At 42.3% G+C, this 21,828-nt stretch overlaps 1 long non-coding RNA gene across 6 annotated transcripts; it reads right to left on the reverse strand.

Annotated features, from left to right (window-relative positions):
* Positions 1-943: 943 nt before the first annotated feature.
* On the reverse strand, positions 944-21,632 carry LOC110975727 (uncharacterized). Of its 6 annotated transcripts, none has more exons than XR_015427182.1 (7): positions 21,446-21,632; positions 17,970-18,048; positions 17,292-17,384; positions 15,799-16,339; positions 11,867-12,012; positions 9,517-9,662; positions 944-3,910 (listed from the first exon to the last, which is right to left on the reverse strand). It is a non-coding gene; the product is annotated as an uncharacterized LOC110975727 (long non-coding RNA). The 6 variants fall into 6 exon arrangements; XR_015427178.1 differs by having other exon boundaries at positions 16,066-16,339; positions 17,292-17,387; XR_015427177.1 differs by having other exon boundaries at positions 17,292-17,387.
* Between the last annotated feature and the right edge of the window lie 196 nt (positions 21,633-21,828).

The following is a 21,828-nucleotide window of genomic DNA, read 5'->3' on the forward strand; positions in this document are numbered from 1 at the left end:
TTAATGACACGTACATGTACATGATATAAAACTGAACATTTGGAAGTGTAAATATAGCAAGGTTTGCAAATATATATTTGACCTAAAATATACTGAAAAACATGCACGGTCTGAATATTTTGTGTATTCTCTGTCTTTTAACATATTGAAATTTCTGTTTATTTAAATACATGCAAATGTGCTGTGCCCTCTGACCTTTTTTAAATTGCGCAATCCTAACCTTTAAATATAAGTTCCGAAATTATATCTATCAAGAGGCCAATGGCCTGGTGGTTAGCTTGCTGACTGCCAGGCCAGGGGACCCCGGTTCAATTCCAGCCGGGGTCCCCGGAAAAGGAGGTTTTTTTTTTTTTTTTTTTTTTTTTTTTACTAAGTTTTTTAACAAAATTGTGCATGCCCACCTGGGATTGAACCCAGGTCCTTGTGCATAGCAGTTAGTGTCCTTAACCACTATGCCACGGCACTTTCTTGAAAAATTGTGCTCGTTTCTAAATGTTAAACCTTCCATTGTTTGGACTTAGAATATTTTTCACCAAAACTGTGTACTGGAAATGGGCAAGGGTGGAAGTCCTTGGGGCTGGAAGTCTGAGAGTTGATAGGATGGGTAGAGTGGATGGCTGAGGGCTTGGGACTATCAGCATTAGAGCTCTGAGGATCCCATGTGGTCGAACGACATGGCTTCTTAATGTTCCATATTGCTTTGAGGTTAATTGTAGCCCTTATAAGATTGAGACTAAAAGGCTCCAAGAGGGAACTTTATATAAGGAGCTTGGAAGATGTTTAAGACTGGCAGGGCTTCCATGTAGGATGAGGCTGTAATGTAAAATCTCAAGATGGAGACAGATGTACCTTAAACTCTGGCAGTGTAAAATGGTCCAAATTAGGAGAAAGGTGAAGTGGCAAAGTACTACAGTTTTACAAATAGATATATATGTACAACAAGTTGTTCTGCTGGTTTAAATAAATGAGCATTTATTTCACTTGCAAATAGAAATTAACTGGTTATAGCAATAAATGGTGACTGTTTCACATACACACATAGCATTTTTGCAAGGTAATATTTTCAAATGAAACAAATTTCATGTCAGTGCTAAAGGTTTCTTACAAGGCACTCAAAGGCTTTTAGTGAAAAATATTGTTTTAGACATTAATTAATTTGGGAAACAGAATTTGTAAAAATTTAAACATTTTGGCCGCAAAAATAGTAGTTTTATGACTAAAAAATTTTAAAAAAATGGTTAAATGAAATGTTTCTTTCGTGCACAGAGTAAGGCCCTTAAAAGTGTTTTCAAAAATTGCATTTTTGCAGTAATGACCTTTCAGCACTGAGCCAACAATTTGCAACTTGAAGATTTGTGATAATTTTAAGTGAAAGACTTTTTCTAATGCTCTGGCAATGTGGACGTATAACTTGGAAAATACAAAATGCACACGAATTTTGTCCAGGGAAAAACTTTCAAAGATGAACAAAGAAATTGACTGGAGCGGGATTTGAACCTGCAACCTCTGGAACACCGTACCAGTAAGCTACCAACTGAGCTATCCAGCCCTATGTCGGTGGTTCTTCCCATTTGTCAGTATCTCTGTTCGGGGGGTGAACCTGTTAAAAGGGAGGTTCAGAGCAGCCACTTGGTTGACTGGTGCTGGTATTTTGGCTGCCTGAATGGGAACACCATTCAATTTTTGAAAGCATGCAATAGTTTCAAGTTTTTAGTCCTCAAAAGAGCTAGTATCAAAGTGTCTAAAGTCTTTCCAAATGGTAATTATTTACAAATTTTGAATTACTTGTACATGTATAGCATCTTCATAAATGTAAACATGAATGTTTTTATATTACCATTAATGTGAGTCAATGCGTTACGATTCAAACAGTAGTCTTTCTTCTAAAGCAAAGTGACCAATTGTCTTCAATTTTCATATTACCAGGGATGAAAATTCTTAGCTTTTTAGCTGATCTGAGCTTTTTTTGTTTTGGATTTCAGCTTTTTCCCTCACTGACTGTGTACAAAAGTATAGGAGATTTTCATAGTTCAGCTTCTTTAGGCCTTTTTCTGGCTGTTTTCAGCTATTTTTATTATTGGTCAATCTCATCCCTGGATCACCACTTACGTCATGAATAATTTGGATGTACATTTAAGTACAGTGAAACGTCACTATACTGAACAATTTGGTATACGGAACATGCCTCTTGGCTTCCAATTTTCTGCGCACTTTTACTAACCATCAAAAATTTGCTTTAAATAAAAAAAGAAAAAATTTTAGGACTGATGACAGTGACTCAAAAGTTAAGATGTCAATAACTCTGAAATTGGAATGGCCATATTATGAGCTCATGGCAAAGCAAGCAGCGGCACAAGAGAATCTGTTTTACACGAACAAGAACACCCACGGATGTACATGTATGTGTAACAACTGACATTTCAACATAGGAAATAGCACCCTCTTTATTCTGCAAATGGCACCCTCTCTGTTTTGGCAAATAGTGCCCTCTTTTGCCAGGACTTTTCCCCCATTTTTATGGAAATCAGAACATTTTGATTTTTAGGCCTATGAAAATGCGACAATTGGAACAATACCAATGGAATTGCAATAAATGGGGAGGTAGGCTACACCAAGCATTGTGTATGGACCCTGCCTGTTCATTATAGCAGCATTGTACCGGTACTGTATACCAATATGTGTCTGAGTTTAAGACATTTTGAGAAAAAGTGGCGAAAAATAGTGGACCTCTTACCATTTTAGGTTTTGGGAAATTGTGAAGCTGTTTTTTTTCTTAATGTCCTGACAACCACAAATGTGATTTTTTTTTTTGTATCATCATTTTCACAGATAATTATAAAAATGTGTGATTTGAGGGAAGATTTTCAAACAGATACAAGTCGGACATTGCATTATTTTACTGAATAAAAAGGGTCTCGACAGTTACATGTACTTTTTTCGTGCTGAGATACATCTTGAAAGTGCTTCATTTCTGTGATTCAGAATCACAAATAGTGCCCTCACATTACCAGAATATACTCATAAACAGTGCCCTCACATTACCGCGATATCATTCTAACTCATAAACAGCGCCCTCACATTACTGTGATAATCTAACTCATAAACAGCACCCTCACATTACTGTGATATCATTCTAACTCATAAACAGCGCCCTCACACTACTGTGATATCATTCTAATTCATAAACAGCGCCCTCACATTACTGTGAGAATCTAACTCATAAACAGCACCCTCATATTACTGTGATATCATTCTAACTCATAAACAGCGCCCTCACACTACTGTGATATCATTCTAATTCATAAACAGCGCCCTCACATTACTGTGATATCATTCTAACTCATAAACAGCGCCCTCACAACACTTGGTTAAAACTCAATTTTTATACATCATTTTCAGGTCCTGGACAAGGTGCTGACCAAATTTTTTTTCATTTAGCATGAGTTTCTTGTTTTGATGCCAGAAAATAGCCAAATTAAATGATGCGCATTTTTTGCGACATGAATACCATTTATTTAAATTATTAATTACTATGTATGGTCCATTGATCCTTTGAGTAGTGTACAAATGCAGATAGACTTGCTCCATTACTAAGGTGGAAGCAAGGAACTGCATCTCTGAGAAAATTGAGTCCATTCCTTGCCTTTTTGTGAATCAATGCCTAAGATTCTGATGAGGATCCCTTACGCAATCTTGGAAGCTGTTCCTCCTTGGTGATGGAGGCGAGGACTGGCATCTATCTGAGTTACTTCCTGTCCTTGACATTCTCATGAATCGTCTCTGTGAAGTTCCATAGGATCTTGTCCTCCATCTCCCTTCTGTCCAGGTTGAAGGAGGCGAGGGCGCCCTTCTCATCAGCATCATGGTCTGCTTCTCCTGGGGCATAGCCACAGCTTTCATATGAGGAGGTCTGGGGAAGAAATTAATCACAAAAGGAAATAAATTGCAGCAGAAATTGAGACATTTCTTCAAAACTTATAGAATTTTTGTACGCTCCTTATTTTTACTACTTTTATTTCATAACAAAACTGTTAGTGCCTACTGCTTTCATCCATTTTCATGTCAGAAAATGAACTATGACAAGGGGATGATTCCTTTGACCCATTACTTCTGAAAACATTTGTGATTTGTACTCTTTGTTGAAAACATTTTTCCAGACAACCCCTTAAGGTTTAGAGAATCAAAAAGTGACATTGTTAAACACTTAGAATTGTCTTTTCCTTTCCCTAACAAGTGAGGGTGCTGTTTTACAGCAATACTGTAACGTCAATCAGGGAAGACCACAAACCTAAAATATCTATGACCAACAGCTCCTCCAGAAATCAATGATTGATCCCGAAAGTGGGGGCAGAAATATTTCAACAGTGTGCACAAGTCTGTTGACTTGGATACAAATCAGAAATTTTGGATGGTGACTGAAAATACTGTTGTCTTTACAGCGTGGTCCCTTTTTGTGTTTTGGTTCAACATTTGTCAAAATTAGGGTAGATCTTTCTTAAATAAGAGCTCTGAACACTTAAATTTTGTCCATATTCACTGCTCACCTTCAAAAAGCCTGAACAAATCCCCATAAGGTATGTGATTTTAATTTTTAGACTTTATTTTTGAAATGTTTTGGAACACAGTTCTCGGTGCTCTATCAGATAAAACTTGAGAAAAAATGTTAAATTTGCTTTTCAAAATATTCACTAAACAACAGGGATGTCAGGAGTTTATCTGAATTTCACATAATGAGCACCTTGGCTTCTACTAATGGCTTATAATAATAGGCAATATTATGAGAAAGAAAAATTGAACTATGCTGGGTTAGAACTTTAATCAAAACACTAACAGGGCCAAATAATGTTTGATGGACAGTTGCCAAAGTTGCCCCCAAGCTATCTTCTTTGATGTAGAGCAGTGCTGAACAGCAAATCATGAAATCCCCGGGGAAAAGGCAGCCATTTGCTCATGGTTATTAAAAATGAAGACTTTCCTTAAATTATGCCCCTGCTGTCGGTCTAAAGGTATTTTGTGTCTATGATTTGACGCCTTATTTCAAGAGTTTTACTATTAACCACTTGCTGCCGGGTGCTTTTTTTTAACCGTTATATGCGCTGCCGGGCGGTTTTTTCATATTTTCGTTTTTCAAAAATCTTCAAAAATTCATATCTTTTTTTCTGAACGCCTAAACCCCATAAAATGGGTGTCCCGTGGCGAGTCTAGCCCTCACAAGCAACCTCCATTGACCCTTCGGTTTTGCGGCCACGCCGCCAGCTCTGTGTAGAGCCCCCATTGTGTGCGTTACATAAGGGCTCGTTTGTTCCGGGCCTTGGCCCAGTGCGTTGCTATGCTGCCGTGTTGCTATGCGGAGCGATTGATGGTCAAGACCTCAGCGTGTAATATGCGGTGAGTGAATGGGAAGCTGTGCACGTGCACTGGGCTTGAGTGAATGGGAAGCTGTGCACGTGCACTGGGCTTTGTCAACTGTTCAATGAGTGCGGGCAACGACGGACAAATGAATTCATGCTGTAAAAAAGGGGTCTAAAAGTGTGTCTTTTTCGTGGCGCTGCTGCGTGTAACTTTCGCTATTTTTTGAAGCTATTGGGGTTATTTTCTGTTATATATTTTCCCATCTACCAAACTTATATCCCCCCCCCAAACCACTCTCATATTTTATCTCCCAACTTGTTCATTTTCCCTCCCATAGTGTAAGATATTTCCCTTCCCAAACTTTATTTCCAAAACCATTTCAAGTAAAATTTAGAAACCAATAAAATAAAGTACACATAGAAATACACACAGACAAATATTTGGAGAGAACTTCTTTTTCTCTTATTTTCTTCTTGTCATTTCTCTTGTGTTTTCTTTTCTCATTGAAGTAGTCGAACTCATAAAAGTAGTAAAATAAATTTCAACTCTTTCTAATCGAATAAAAATCAAACACCGGTGCAAGGAATAAAAAGTACTTTCCAGAAACTTTGTCTTTTTTTGTCATTCTTTTCAAAGGTTGAAAACATGACCTAGTAAAACCATTACAAGGAAATGTGCCACTTTTTCAAGAGATGAAAATACTACATCCTCAAAGCAGTACGTTCCAGAAACTTTGTCTTTGTCATTTTTTTCACAGGCTGAAAATATGACCACCTAGTAAAACCATTACAAGGAAATGTGCCACTTTTTCAAGAGATGAAAATACTACATCCTCAAAGCAGTACGTTCCAGAAACTTTGTCTTTTTTGTCATTTTTTTCAAAGGTTGAAACTATGACCACCTAGTAAAACCATTACAAGGAAATGTGCCACTTTTTCACGAGATGAAAATACTACATCCTCAAAGCAGTACGTTCCAGAAACTTTGTCTTTTTTGTCATTTTTTTCAAAGGTTGAAACTATGACCACCTAGTAAAACCATTACAAGGAAATGTGCCACTTTTTCAAGAGATGAAAATACTACATCCTCAAAGCAGTACGTTCCAGAAACTTTGTCTTTTTTGTCATTTTTTTCAAAGGTTGAAACTATGACCACCTAGTAAACCCACCAGAAATGACATATTGTTTTCTACTAGATAAGTGGGGCATCAAGTCAAAACACACATGAAAAACACAAAATACAATGTCAATGAAAATGTCCATGAAAATAAATGTTCAAAGTGTCAATTAGTGGACAGTGTGGTACTCCTTGAAGCAGGGGGCGACGCAGAGGGGCTGGTGGCACGTGTCGCACTCGAAGTGCGTCTTCTTTCGCAGACCACGGGAAGCGCAGAGGACACACCGCCGGTAGCGGAAGTCGCCATAGCTGGTCCTCTCAAAGTCCACGGGGAAGTGTCGGCCAACAAAGCGGGGGTTGCTGACTGGTGGAGTATCGTGCTGAGGGCGGTACTCGGGCAAGGGCTCGTCGAACAGCAGCTCACGGACAAGACCCAAGCGGTAGTCGAGGAAGGAGAGGCGGTGACCAACGGCCAGGTACACGGCGTAGGTGTTCACCAGCGTCAAGTCAAGCACGTAGGAGAAGAGCTTCTTGTACCACTTGAGGGACTTACGAGTTGCTCGATGATTTGCCGCTAGTTGGTCGCTCTTGTCAACGCCCCCCATCAGGGCGTTGTACTCGATGACACAGGTCGGTTTCTGCTTTTCCTGCCCTGTCCTGTCTTGCTTGCCGGTGCCACGGATGTCTGCCGTATGCATGGTGGAGAGCATACGGATGTTGCGCTTGTCTCGCCACACCATGGCCAGGAGAGAACCGCTGACACCCAGGTCGGCCGACCGGAACGCTGTTTCGCCCCGATTCAGCTTGACGAACTGCAGGTCTTTCGGCATCCCTTTTCTGTTCCCCATGACGGTGCCGACGACGTTGAACTTCTGGTTGTGAAGTCGTCGAAACAAATCGGGACTGCTGAAGGCCCGGTCGAGGGCAAGGTTGTAGCCCTTACCACTTAGGTCGTTCACCAGGTCCATCACCACTTGTGTAGTTGCTGGGAGGTCTCCTCTACTTTGGCCGGTGTAGATTTTGAAGTTGTAGCAGTACCCGGCGGCACTCCCGGTGCTCTGGCACAACTTGTACATCTTGATGCCGAAGCGGGCCCTCTTTCTGGGGTTGTAGGTAGCGAAGCGGAGACGCCCGTAAAACTTCAGCAGGGAGTCGTCGATGGAAATGTCCCGTTGAGGAACGTAGACAGTGGCAAACTTCTGAGCAAGATGGTCGACGACTGGGCGCACTTTGAAGAGGCGGTCGGTGCAGTCATCTGGCATGGCGGTGTTATCGTTGAAGTGCAGGGACTGCAGGATGGCAAGGAAGCGATCTCGGGGCATGACGGACGGGAATAGGCTCATCTTCAGTAGTGGGTCGGTGGACCAGAAGCTATGAAGGGTGGGGTGCTTCGCAATGCCCGTCATTATGCAAAGGCTTAGAAAGGCGTTCAGTTCTCTAGTGTTCAGATCAGTCCATGATGGCATGTGCGCCGATGTCGTAGCGGGCCTCTGCACGGCATACCGGTTGCTCTCTTGCACTATCTTGTTGTAGAGAACGTCGTCAAAAAACAGTTCAAAGGCTTCACTGCAGGTCGAGCTGCGATGCAGGCGGGGGTCGACGGCACCACCATTACCGGTGAAGCCGTACTTCAGCGGTGTACTGTCTTCATCTGTCCACTGGAACGGTGCGGCACTGCTGCTGGTCGACGCGGCGGTCTGTGTACGGGACTGTCTCTTGCGCTTGGCATATACCGCCAAGGGTACATCACTGTCAATTTCTGTACTTGACTGTACTTGAGCAGGTGACGGCGGTGATGAAAAAGACGAAGAAACTTCGTCTGAACTCAGATAAAACTCGCTTTCGCTGGAAGAACTGGACTCTCCGGATATAACTTCAGCCATGTTGTCTGTACTCTAAATAACACGATACCCAATATGAACGCACGCGAACACTGCACGGCGTTTTTATTCTCAAGCAGCGAGGGCCATGCCCTGTCAGTCAACGTGGCAAGGGCCAGCAGCGCCCGGGCCGGGTCATTCATGGGGCGCAGGTGCATAATGAGCCCGCACAGCCCGCGCTTTGTCTTCGGTGCAGTGCAGCGATAATCCCCTGCGAGCGCCCGACAGCGCGAACAAATGCGCTCTGCTAAACAATACACGGATTACCTCCGCTAATTGCAGCGCTCTGCGCTGAAAGAATACAGGGATTGATTGGCAGGGCCCAGCAGCTCTCAGGAGCTCGTACTTTTATTCAAGGCTTTGATAAGTTCAGTCACCCCGGCTATAAAATAAGTTCGGTCACCCCGGCTATAAAAGAAATTCGGTCACCCCGGCTATAAAAAAGTCACAATTCACCGGCCGCTGATCGCCTAAACTTTTTAACTGACAGCCCCAAACTTTTTTAAGAAACGCCCAGCAACTTTTTTTTTATAGTAAAGTTCCGATCTCAGAGTCCCCGGCCCCAAATATAAGGCCTATGGCTCCGTTACCGGAGCCCCCGGCACGAAGTGGTTAAGACTGTAAAACCCAAATTGCTCCTTGAACATGTTGAACATGTCTCAGGAAATGTGGACCGTTGATCAATGGTAATTTGTCATGAAACAGCAACGAACCTTGACGAAAAAGGAACTTTAGGCCAGGAAAATGTGAGCATTTCCAGTATAGTGGGTGCATTCAACTAGCTTGCCCTGGTTACAAGGGTTTAACCTCATCCCTATCATCTTGCTTGGTTGAAACAATGCACACAATCATCCCTAGGTCAGGGTTGCCCTAAAAGCTAGCCACAAGCACCCAAGGGTGGATCCAGGACCTACTATTTTTTTCGGGGAGCGGGGACAAACTTGATTCTAGGGCCAAATTTTTTTTCTTTTTTAAGTTGTTCCAGGGGTTAGGCTACATTTCCATTTTTCAAAAGGGAAATCAAATCGACCAAAAAGATCCTTTCATTTTTTTTCCAATGAAAACAATTTTTGCTCCTTTTTTGGTCATGACCCCAATTGGCCCCTCCCCCTTCACTGGATTCATCCTTGCAGAATGCCAGCAATGATATGAGACACAGGACTCTTACCTGTGCTACTTATGATGTAATCTGCCCCTTCACTTTGGAGATTTCATCGGTCAGTCCACTCGCACCATGACGCTAACCATGCAGCCTCAATGTTCACGTAGGCAGCCATGGCAGTACATTCACCTGGCAATGAGGCCTTCCCAAATCTAAACACGGAAAAATGACAAAAAACAAAAAGAAAAGGTCACCTAAGGTTTTTCAGTCGCACTGTAATAATAATGTTTTCCCCAAATGAGCAAAACATCCACATTTCAACCCATCACCACACAAACTCTTACTGTGGGTCACTGTTAAATCCATAAAACCATACAGTGCTGGGGAGTGCAGAGTGTAACAGGCTGGGTGGGGTCAGGGCCCAATTTCATGGGGTTTCTTAACACAGTCAGAAGAAAAATCGTGCTAACTTTAGCAGAAAAATCCTTGAGCACTATTTCATGGCATTGCTCGGAGTGGCTGTGCTAACGGTTGCGTGCAGAGTTTTAGCAAATCTCTCCTCCAAAGTTTGCATGTACATGTACTTACTGTTTACGGTATACATGAAATGCTCAGTCTCTGCAAGTGTGAAATCACGTGCTAAGCAGCGCCAAGAAATTGGGCCCTGATTGTTACAAGAAAGATTCTCTCGAAATCTGAAAATCAAATTCAGTGACCTTTCCTGCACTTTCCAGAACTAAAATATGACAATTTCCATGGCATTTGATGTCACTCTGCACAGAAAATTTGTTTGGTATAATAAATGGGAAGACTGCCATAACCACTATCCATAATCACCATCAAAATCACTCTTATACGATCTTGATTTCCATGACTTTTCCTCAGACCAATTTTCTGTGAGTTTCCCATTACTTTGTCATAAAGTTCATTTTAGAGTATAAAACTGCCTATTTTACCTCTCAGAACACTTGTACATGTCTATGTTTGACGATGTCGTTGGCCATAGTCACATCTTTTGTTGGTCTAAGGTTGAATGGTTTCGGTCTAAGAGAAGGTTAAAGGTACGTTCGTTGCGGGAAAATTTTTAAATAGGTTTGGGGGTCCTTGGGACTTCCGGGGCGGTGTGACGTCACTAGGTGATTGTTTTTTGATAAATGACGCAGCAGTGAGCCAGAAAAGTGAGCACGACGAATGCAATAATAGCAAGCACAGCCTTGAGTCTGATTTATTAAGGGTGCTGAAATATTTTTCTACCCTTCCAATCTTGGATTTGTGCTTGTAAGTTTCAAGATTCTGTGCTGGTGATAGGCTCGGGAAAAGAGCCGACACTTTTCCCATTTGACATTAGAGTAAGGAGACTTCTGTGACTATAGCCAACTACTACGGTGTATCAAAAAAGTATGCAGTCAGAAAATTAACTGCAAAATAAACGTGAACATTTTTCGAAAATCTCTTCTCCTACATGGGTTGATAAGAGTATCGTGCTGTTATTAAACTTGTGATCATGAACAGATTTTCATGCCTGAGTGACCAGGAGCTGTTTTCCTAAATCGCTCAAACATTGGCTTGCACAGACACTTGCTTTGTTCAGAATTGGATCAAAAGTCCAGAAAAGCAAGTATGGTATGTGCTTTGTTCCGTTGAGTACCTTGGAAGGTTTCTTTCAACTTTGTCTCTTCCCACCTACAAATCCCCACAAAAATGTTGGTTGCACAAGTCATGAGAATGGCAACTTGGTGTTCATTTGTTTGATTTCACGGCATACTACTGGACGAAAAACATATGCAGAATGTTTGCATTTGCATAAATTGGAGGGCCCTCTGTCACCACCTCATTCGTTAGCACTGAAATCAATGAAACAAGATGGTCAGACCACAGTACACCCCCCAGCAAAGGTCATCTTTGGTAAGAGAGTTCTATTGATGTCAGAGTGTTGCAGAGGTCCTGCAAAGGTTTCGTCAAGAATATCCAAATGTACGATGTCCATCACCAGCAACAGTTTACAAAAATGTACAAAAGTACAACGTAACAGGAACAAGTCACAACCTAAACAAAGAAGGATCTAGGCGCCGACGATCTGGAAGATGTGCTGCCCTATCCAAGCTGTTCAAAATGCCCTAAAAGCTAGCCACAAGCACCCAAGGGTGGATCCAGGACCTAATATTTTTTTCGGGGAGCGGGATCAAACTTGATTCTAGGGCCAAATTTTTTTTTTTTTAAGTTGTTTGAGGGGTTAGGATACATTGCCACTTTTCAAAAGAAGGGAAATCAAATCGACCAAAAGGATCCTTTCATTTTTTTTCCAATGAAAACAATTTTTGCTCCTTTTTTGGTCATGACCCCAATTGGCCCCTCCCCCTTAACTGGATTCATCCTTGCAGAATGCCAGCAATGATATGAAATACAGGACTCTTACCTGTCCTACTTATGATGTAATCTGCCTCTTCACTTTGGAGATTTCATCGGTCAGTCCACTCGCACCATGACGCTAACCATGCAGCCTCAATGTTCACGTAGGCAGCCATGGCAGTACATTCACCTGGCAATGAGGCCTTCCCAAATCTAAACACGGAAAAATGGCAAAAAACAAAAAGAAAAGGTCACCTAAGGTTTTTCAGTCGCACTGTAATAATAATGTTTTCCCCAAATGAGCAAAACATCCACGTTTCAACCCATCACCACACAAACTCTTACTGTGGGTCACTGTTAAATCCATAAAACCATACAGTGCTGGGGAGTGCAGAGTGTAACAGGCTGGGTGGGGTCAGGGCCCAATTTCATGGGGTTTCTTAACACAGTCAGAAGAAAAATCGTGGTAACTTTAGCAGAAAAATCCTTGAGCACTATTTCATGGCATTGCTCGGAGTGGCTGTGCTAACGGTTGCGTGCAGAGTTTTAGCAAATCTCTCCTCCAAAGTTTGCATGTACATGTACTTACTGTTTACGGTATACATGAAATGCTCAGTCTCTGTAAGTGTAAATCACGTGCTAAGCAGCGCCAAGAAATAGGGCCCTGATTGTTACAAGAAAGATTCTCTCGAAATCTGAAAATCAAATTCAGTGACCTTTCCTGCACTTTCCAGAACTAAAATATGACAATTACCATGGCATTTGATGTCACTCTGCACAGAAAATTTGTTTGGTATAATGAACGGGAAGACTGCCATAACCACTATCCATAATCACCATCAAAATCACTCTTATACGATCTTGATTTCCATGACTTTTCCTCAGACCAATTTTCTGTGAGTTTCCCATTACTTTGTCATAAAGTTCATTTTAGAGTATAAAACTGCCTATTTTACCTCTCAGAACACTTGTACATGTCTATGTTTGACGATGTCGTTGGCCATAGTCACATCTTTTGTTGGTCTAAGGTTGAATGGTTTCGGTCTAAGAGAAGGTTAAAGGTACGTTCGTTGCGGGAAAATTTTTAAATAGGTTTGGGGGTCCTTGGGACTTCCGGGGCGGTGTGACGTCACTAGGTGATTGTTTTTTTGATATGTGACGCAGCAGTGAGCCAGAAAAGTGAGCACGACGAATGCAATAATAGCAAGCACAGCCTTGAGTCTGATTTATTAAGGGTGCTGAAATATTCTTCTACCCTTCCAATCTTGGATTTGTGCTTGTAAGTTTCAAGATTCTGTGCTGGTGAGAGGCTCGGGAAAAGAGCCGACACTTTTCCCATTTGACATTAGAGTAAGGAGACTTCTGTGACTATAGCCAACTACTGCGGTGTATCAAACTAGTATGCAGTCAGAAAATTAACTGCAAAATAAACGTGAACATTTTTCGAAAATCTCTTCTCCTACATGGGTTGATTAGAGTATCATGCTCTTATTAAACTTGTGATCATGAACAGATTTTCATGCCTGAGTGACCAGGAGCTGTTTTCCTAAGTTGCTCTAAAATTGGCTTGCGCAAACACTTGCTTTGTTCAGAATTGGATCAAAAGTCCATAAAAGCAAGTATGGTAGGTGCTTTGTTCCTTGGAGTACCTTGGAAGGTTTCTTTCAACTCTTTCTTTTGTCTCTTCCCACCTACAAATCCCCACAAAAATGTTGGTCGCACAAGTAATGAGAATGGCAACATGGTGTTCATTTGTTTGATTTCACTGCATACCACTGGACGAAAAACATATGCAGAATGTTTGCATTTGCATAAATTGCAGGGCCCTCTGTCACTACCTCATTCGTTAGCACTGAAATCAATGAAACAAGATGGTCAGACCACAGTACACCCCCCCCAGCAAAGGTCATCTTTGGTGAGAGAGTTCTATCAATGTCGGAGTGTTGCAGAGGTCCTGCAAAGGTTTCGTCAAGAATATCCAAATGTACGATGTCCATCACGAGCAACAGTTTACAAAAATGTACAAAAGTAAAACGTAACAGGAACAAGTCACAACCTAAACAAAGAAGGATCTAGGCGCCGACGATCTGGAAGATGTGCTGCCCTATCCAAGCTGTTCAAAATGCTCTAGCGAATCAGCAGGCAGGAGAGGACAGAGCCCAGAGGTTGAGCTGTCGTCGTAATGGACTTGGGTTACACTCTGCTACATTCAACAGAATTAGTCGCTTGGATTTACCCTTCCACCCCTACCAAATGGTTAAACACCAGCTTCTTCCACGTGATCATCAGCAACGATTACAGTTTTGCCAGTGGCTCCTTGGCCAACATGCACACTTCCATGAAGATTTGATTATTGAAGATGAGTCAGGATTTGCCTTAAATGCTTCTGTGAGTACCCACAACATCAGAGACTATCGTCCCCATGGCCAACGACCACTTGATTCTGACTATCAACGCAGTGAGGACAGACATAAGCTGACAGTTTGGGTAGGTTTGATTGGGAACGGGAGCATTATTGGTCCATTCTTCTTTCGATACAACATGAACGGTGACTTTTTCGTACAAATGATCAATGCCAACATCATTCCAGTCATTGATCAAATGCCTCGTTATCGTCACCAAAGAAATGGATTGTTTCAAAGGGCTTGGTGGATAGTTCTCCACCACACAGGAGGAGAACGGTTACAGAGCACCTGACAGAACTGTTTTGGTAACCGTATGATTGCATTGCATCGGCCTGTGGAATGGCCAACGAGATCACCTGACCTAATGCCATTGGACTTTTTTCTGTGGGGGGCGTTTGAAGTCCAAGGTTTTTGTTTCTCCACCAGCGGACCTGAATGACCTTGAAGGAAGGATCACTGCCGAGATCAATGCTCTCAGGCAAAACAGAGCAATGATCAGGCGTGCTGTCCCCGACATGCTGAGAAGGGCATGAATCAGTGGGAAACAAAATGGTGGTCCCATGGAGGACTAAATGGGTGAAGTAAATGATATTTATTGAAGCACATACCATACTTGCTTTTCTGGACTTTTGATCCAATTCTGAACAAAGCAAGTGTCTGTGCAAGCCAATTTTTGAGCGATTTAGGAAAATAGCTCCTGGTCACTCAGGCATGAAAATCTGTTCATGATCACAAGTTTAATAACAGCATGATACTCTAATCAACCCATGTAAGAGAAGAGATTTTCGAAAAATGTTCACGTTTTTATTTTGCAGTTAATTTTCCGACTGTATACTTTTTTGATATACCCTGTAGAGTGGGGCTTGTACCCGACTGTCCCGGAGGTTATCATACCGCTGAGGACAGGGGAACTGATCCAGCAAGTCACAGGGACAATGCACTTATTACCCAAGCGGCGGCCCAAAGTAGATCCAGCTTTCAACCGTACGTGGTGGACCGTGGATGTCTCACCAGCAGCTGTTTCCTGATAGCAGGACTAGAACGTATGCTGGGAGGTGGGCTCGTAAACGTTACGTGAACGATCCTCAAAGGCAACTTAATGAGTCAGTCACATTGTATTGTTCTTTCTGGCAAACGGTCATCATGAAGAAACAAGCTGGCGCCTTCTCAAATTTTTAGAAAGTCACTATTACAAATGCGTTAAAGCGTTGACACGATGCACAGGCACTAGCAGTTTCTATAATTCATCAGTTCAGGGGGTGACAAGGTGTAGCTGCATTCAACTGAATATGAGAATGTTTCCTAGATGCTGAATTCAGGCACAATTTAAAACATGACTCAGCAACTTTTGATCTGAAATCTAAGTCCTAGAACGGTTTTCTCAGAGTATGGAGCATTCACTTTTAAGCTGAATCTTCATCTTCATCAGGTTCGTTCTTGTGTTCCCTTCTTTAGATTTTGAGTACTTTTGTTGCTTCAAAGGAAAATAATCCACAAAAGACGAATGGTGGACTGTACCTTTAAACAAATTGTTGCGACAACCAAAATCATGACTACTATTGTGACTATTGTCGTAAAACAAGAGATGGCTTACTCTACTGGGGCAGTGATGCCAGAAGATGAACCCATAGGAAGGGGACCAACCAAGCTGCTATCGCCTAACTCTATCAGACCAGTGATGCTAGATGAGCCCACAGGCAGGGGACCAACCACGCTGCTATCGCCTAACTCTATCAGACCAGTGATGCTAGATGAGCCCACAGGCAGGGGACCAACCACGCTGCTATCGCCTAACTCTATCAGACCAGTGATGCTAGATGAGCCCACAGGCAGGGGACCAACCACGCTGCTATCGCCTTACTCTATCAGGGCAGTGATGCCAGAAGATGAGCCCACAGGCAGGGGACCAACCAAGCTGCTATCGCCTAACTCTATCAGACCAGTGATGCTAGATGAGCCCACAGGCAGGGGACCAACCACGCTGCTATCGCCTTACTCTATCAGGGCAGTGATGCCAGAAGATGAGCCCACAGGCAGGGGACCAACCAAGCTGCTATCGCCTAACTCTATCAGACCAGTGATGCTAGATGAGCCCACAGGCAGGGGACCAACCACGCTGCTATCACCTTTAACACCTGGTAAAAATAGAGTAACAAAAAGGAAGCAGTTATGTCTGAATGCATTGTAATAAAGGTAGTTTTGTTTGAGCGTGTCCCAAGCAGAGTTGTGAGTTTTAAGGCGATGTCCAAAAGGTGTGGCTGAAGCTAGATGATTAAAGCCACAAGTGAGTGGCTTCAGTCATTTGTCACAGACTTGTGTAATTCTGTCAGCCTAAGCCGGCTGATTCGGAAAAGGCTGATGTCCAAAAGGTGTGGCTGAAGCTAGATGATTAAAGCCACAAGTGAGTGGCTTCAGTCATTTGCTACAGACTTGTGTAACTCTGTCAGCCTAAGCCGGCTGATTCGGAAAAGGTCCATCTTCAGCCAGTTGACACATGTACAAACTGCAGGGGGTACCCAGTGACTGCTTTCTCAACTTAACAAATTGTGAAAATTCTGGCTATGTGAGTGGAAATTTCTTGAAGAACCTCTGAATTTTATCCTAAAGAGCTAGGGTGAGGGGAGAGGGAATCTACCTCCTTTAACATATTTTCCAATATTATCAAGGAGCATATTTTCCAGAAGCCTTCTGGAGTTTTTTAATAACTCATTTTGGTCATAATAACACCATTTTTGTGAAAATCCAACACACAGCACAGCACAGCACCTTTTTTCTGAGAGAGGTCAACCAAGAATGTATCCTTTTCCGGTGCCATTCCCAACTTCCAAGTGACTGTCAAACCATATGCCAGATTGAGATAAAACTTCAATATTTGTATTGAGAAGGAAAGTCATGCATACAAAGTTTGTAAAAACATCCAGCATTGGACAGCCCAATGATCGGGGGATTACCCCGGGCTGTGAGGTGGTCCAATGTAACCAAACTCTTTTAGGGTTAAGACGTTCGGAAGTGCCAGGGCCAAATCTACCTGAAAAATTGATTTCTTCACAGGTGGCAAATATGACTGACAAGTGACAGCTTATCTACCTGCTGTTTTCTCCATCCACTGTTCTTGCTCCTCATCACTGTCCGTGGCTGTCACTTGGGTCCTCACTGGAACTTGAGTCTCTCTTGAGCCCGCTTCTGACTCTAGGTGTTAACTTCAGCAGTGAAAGCTGAGCGGTGATTTCTTCATAAAAAAGTTGAATAAATGAACAAAAAAGTGAAAGCAGTATCTTTCCTTTGTGGAAAGCTGCATTGAATTGTTGAATTTGTTGAACAAAGGAAGTCACAGTACAAAGGTTTTGCATAGAATTGCTCATTTTGTTTCTCATTCTGGGGCCTACATCACAGCTAATATCAGAGCGATCTTGATTATTTTCTGGGAGGCCAAAATTGTCCGAGCTGACAAAGTGTTGACAAAGTAATGATTACTTAAGCAGCAAGACGTAAGGACAGCATAGAAAGACGGTGGTTCCTGGAAACCTTTTGGAATCCTCCTAAGAATGATACATTCTCCAAAATTCTACGGACACATCAAGAGACTAGGGTGGGCTCTACTTTCCTCAACCTTCCACAAATCTCCTGGTGGATTTTCGAAGAATCTGGGAAGGTTGTCATTAAGACACATACGGTACAGGGGAAAATGAGTAAACTTGCGGGAATAAAGTTCACTTTCTCAATCCATCTTGTCATTGAGTAACCTGGTGCTGGGAAGGAACTTACTCAGGTTCTGTGCTCTCCACTGATGCTGCCCACTCATTGGCCACTCCTTGCTCCATCATCTTCTCTTAATGTCTTTCTCCTACAATAAAAACAAAAAACAAAAACCATGCATCCCTTCATCTTTTACTGTTGTGACAACAACATCCTTCACTTATTGTTGAAGCCTCCTAACTGCGTGCCCCTAACTTTGGTGCAGTTTGATTTTTTGCCTCCTGTGCCCTGCCAGAGCAAGATTTTTACCTCAAATTTCAAAGTAAGTGAAATTTCATCAAACTCCCACTAATCTAATTCAAAACTCCTGATTTTACTCACCCACTACAGCTTTCCAATGAAATTTTTATTTGGGTTCAATTTCCAATTTTTTTTCTTCAGTGCAAAATAGACACTTCTAAACCTGCCCAAAAATGAAAAATAATTTTCTAACAAACTTTTTTTAAGTGTATGTAAATTGAAGTTTACAGAACTTCTCAAATATTTATGTGGGGTTTTTGGCAATTTTTTTCAAGTGCACCATGTGAGGGAATACTAACAGTCAAGATCCAATGGCACAATTACTTGATATCCTTGTTAGTCGAGATGTAGGCCTACATGCATGGAAAGAAATCCATTACTGATGCCACTAACAATTCCCTACAGTGAACTAACATTATTAGTACAGGTACTACCAGCCATCTCAAAGCAATAAAAAAGTGTCCTAAAAAGTCAAAATTTAGCAGTTTAAATGTCGCTGGTATTCACTTAGAAAACACTTCAACATGTCAGACCGGTGTCATAAGGTTTCTTCCTCCATGGTCCATTTATGCAAAGGGTGTCAAGCCACATCCATATTACATCTACATTTATTTTGTTTATTTATTTATCTGATCATCCAACAGCGCATTTAGTGCCAATTACAGGATAATAAGAGTGAAGAAGACAATGAAGAGATATTCAGTTTTAGAGGTGGGAAGAAAAGCCCATATAAGTGTACATCACAAACATCATGGAATTCTTTCTGAAATGTACATGTAGGTCTATGCACCTTGAGCAGAAGCACCCCCTCATTGGTCGAAAAGAGCCATGTCATGCATGTTGGTGGGGAGAATTCATTTACTAGTAGCAACGCAACCATGATGCGTGTACTTCATAGTCTCCTGTGGTGCAATTCCCACCAAAGGAGCCTCCGTTGCTAGGAAACTGTGCCCTCTCATGGTGCCACCCAGGTATTATACATGTACATAACCCTAACTGACGAGACCGAAAGTGCCGTCCAATCTGGGCTAGATGACAGACCCAGGCTGAGAATAAGAACATGATTGATGGAGAAAAGATATTCGCCATGTTTTGGGAGGTTTACCCTAAGAACTGTGGGGTATGCCTACGGGGTGTTCTAAAGTCACTAATCTGTGTGGCTTGCGGTCATGTTTGTGTTGCACCCCAGGTAGCAAGAGAGTTGCTACTCCGAGATGCCCATTAAAAATGATGAACTCTGTAAAAATGACACAGCAAAGTGGACACTGAGTGGTGTAGGAGTCAATGTTCATGTGCTCACTGGTCAAAGCATGGAGTCAGAATGACCCCAGAACAAAGGCTGGCACACAACCCTACAGTGGCCCACAGGAAGTTGCATCATTTTCACCATGAAGTCCTTCAACCGTTCCCTGTCATCACATGAGGTTTACATGGAACAGTCACATGGAGCTGGGGCTGCAATAAACAGTTGCTCCTCAAGAAAAATTAGGGGGGGCATAATCTACTGTATGGTGGGCCCCTACACTTGTTTATAAGGGGTCGCAATGCTATCTGTTTTTTTAATCCAGCCTTCAGACGTATCATGACCAGTGACACAAAGTCAAATTTTTCAATCAAATTTTCACGTGAGAGCAACTTTAGGTACCCAAATGTTTAGCTCTTGAAAACTGTGTACATTTAATTAATGCCGGTTTCTTTAAGACAATCTTATTTTGAAAAATTGGAGGGTTTACTCACGTATCTCCCATTTTCTTCCCAACAATCATATCGTACTGAACGATCTGTGTGCATCACACGCTCAGTGCACATGCGCGGGCCAATGGCCAATTTAGCAAGGTCAGTTTACCCAAATATCAAGGGGGAAGGGGTAGAATCTTGTTATTATCACATGAGTGGCCTCTGAGCTGTGTGACTGGAGTGATACCATCAGGCCAAGTACTTTGCTGGCTGAGACAGGTTAAACACTGCCACCTCCAAAAATAGTCAGAATGACATGCAGAACTAGCTCGGCTATGCTGGCCCTTGGCTGTCGCTGCATGTTCACTGTGTGATGCACATAAAATGTACGGTACGGTGCAATCTTTGGGAAGAAAACGGAAGAATGATGAGGCAACCTCTGTGATGTTTGGTGTAAAAACCTCCTTTAGCCTGGGTACCTCAAGCTTAATGGTTGCTCTCATTTTGAAGGAAAACTTGATTGAAAAAAGCGGAATTTGTGTCACTCACATGTATCTACCCCCAGAACTGCGGTGTCTGATGACCGCCCCAATTGTGGACATCGGACCTAGCACTGACACGAAAAACTGAATGACTTCTGGTAGTCTGCTATGACAGACATGTCACACTTCAGTACTAACTACAACTTTCAAAATTCCATGAACAGAATGTATTTGCATGCTTCCATGTAGCCAGGTGGACTCCCTGACCATGCTATGTAATGAAATGAAGACAACGTCCAACCTGGGCTAGCGTCCGTGCTAATCCTTTTGTATTTGGATACCAAGGAGCGTTCCGATGAGAAAAGAAAAAAGATTCCGGCTTAGGCCTATACAATTAGAAACCAACATAAAAAAAACAGTTATGGTATAAAACATGAAATTTAGGCGAAAAAAAATAAAATGGTACAAGCGCGGATACGAACTCACAAGTACACCAGTGGTTCCAAACCTTCCACCTTGCCCACTTGGCTACAATAGGCCTACTCAAATTATTCATGTCATTTTCACAGAATAAGCCATTTGCGAGTTAAATTTGAAGAAAATCTGGTACACCGAGTTATCTGATTGCACATAAACATAACGATCAGAATTCCTCAGACTAAAGACACTATTGCTATACTTCATGATTCAGGGCAAGCTTTCGAATAGCGAACACCATCTCTGGAATGGACTGGTTCTTTGTGCCTTTCTTATCCGTTGAGAACAGTGTATTGTTGCAAGGCGTCTCTTATGTAACTAAGCAAAAGTTTGCCCCAAATCATGAGGTATAGCAACAGTGGTTTTAGTACGGAAAATTCAAGTTGTTACGTTCACGTGAATTCAAAAGAACTCAGCGTACCAGATTTGGGTCAAAGTTGACTCGCAAAAGGCTTACTGGGCCGGCCATGTACATAGCAATGGTAGGATTAGTCTTAACATGGTCTTTTCCTTTCTCCGTGGTCTCCTCACTCTCAACAGAAGAACTATGCCCATGAATTTTATTCCTCTAAAACGTGGAATAATCAAAGTAAAATCCATTGTGCTTACTCCCATCGATGTTATCACGAAGTGACGTGCATGTGGGTGTTCCAGCGATTCCTCAAAGACTAATTTCTTAATGAAAAACAAAGTCGCGAAAACAAACGGATTTAAGCGACCACCGCGCGCTCAGTATACCCGTGCACGTGTGCCGCATTTACATGTTGCTAGCAGTTTTTCTGTCTGCGTACGTCTGTATTCGGTCCACATGTGAGTTTTGCGTAGTGACGTCATGCACCGCCCTCTGCGCCCACAGCGCCCTCTGTTGACTGGCAAAATTTACTGCGCGAGCACAGATAGTATTAAATATTAGTAACGTCTTGTAACCAAGGCTAATGGAGGATGGGCGATGTGGCTTGGGCCGTTTTCCAATACTTGACTTGGGCTCCGTT

Source organism: Acanthaster planci, linkage group LG11 (genome assembly GCF_054643075.1).
Source record: "Acanthaster planci isolate LZ-2023a linkage group LG11, COTS_SCS, whole genome shotgun sequence".
Lineage (NCBI taxonomy): Eukaryota > Metazoa > Echinodermata > Asteroidea > Valvatida > Acanthasteridae > Acanthaster > Acanthaster planci.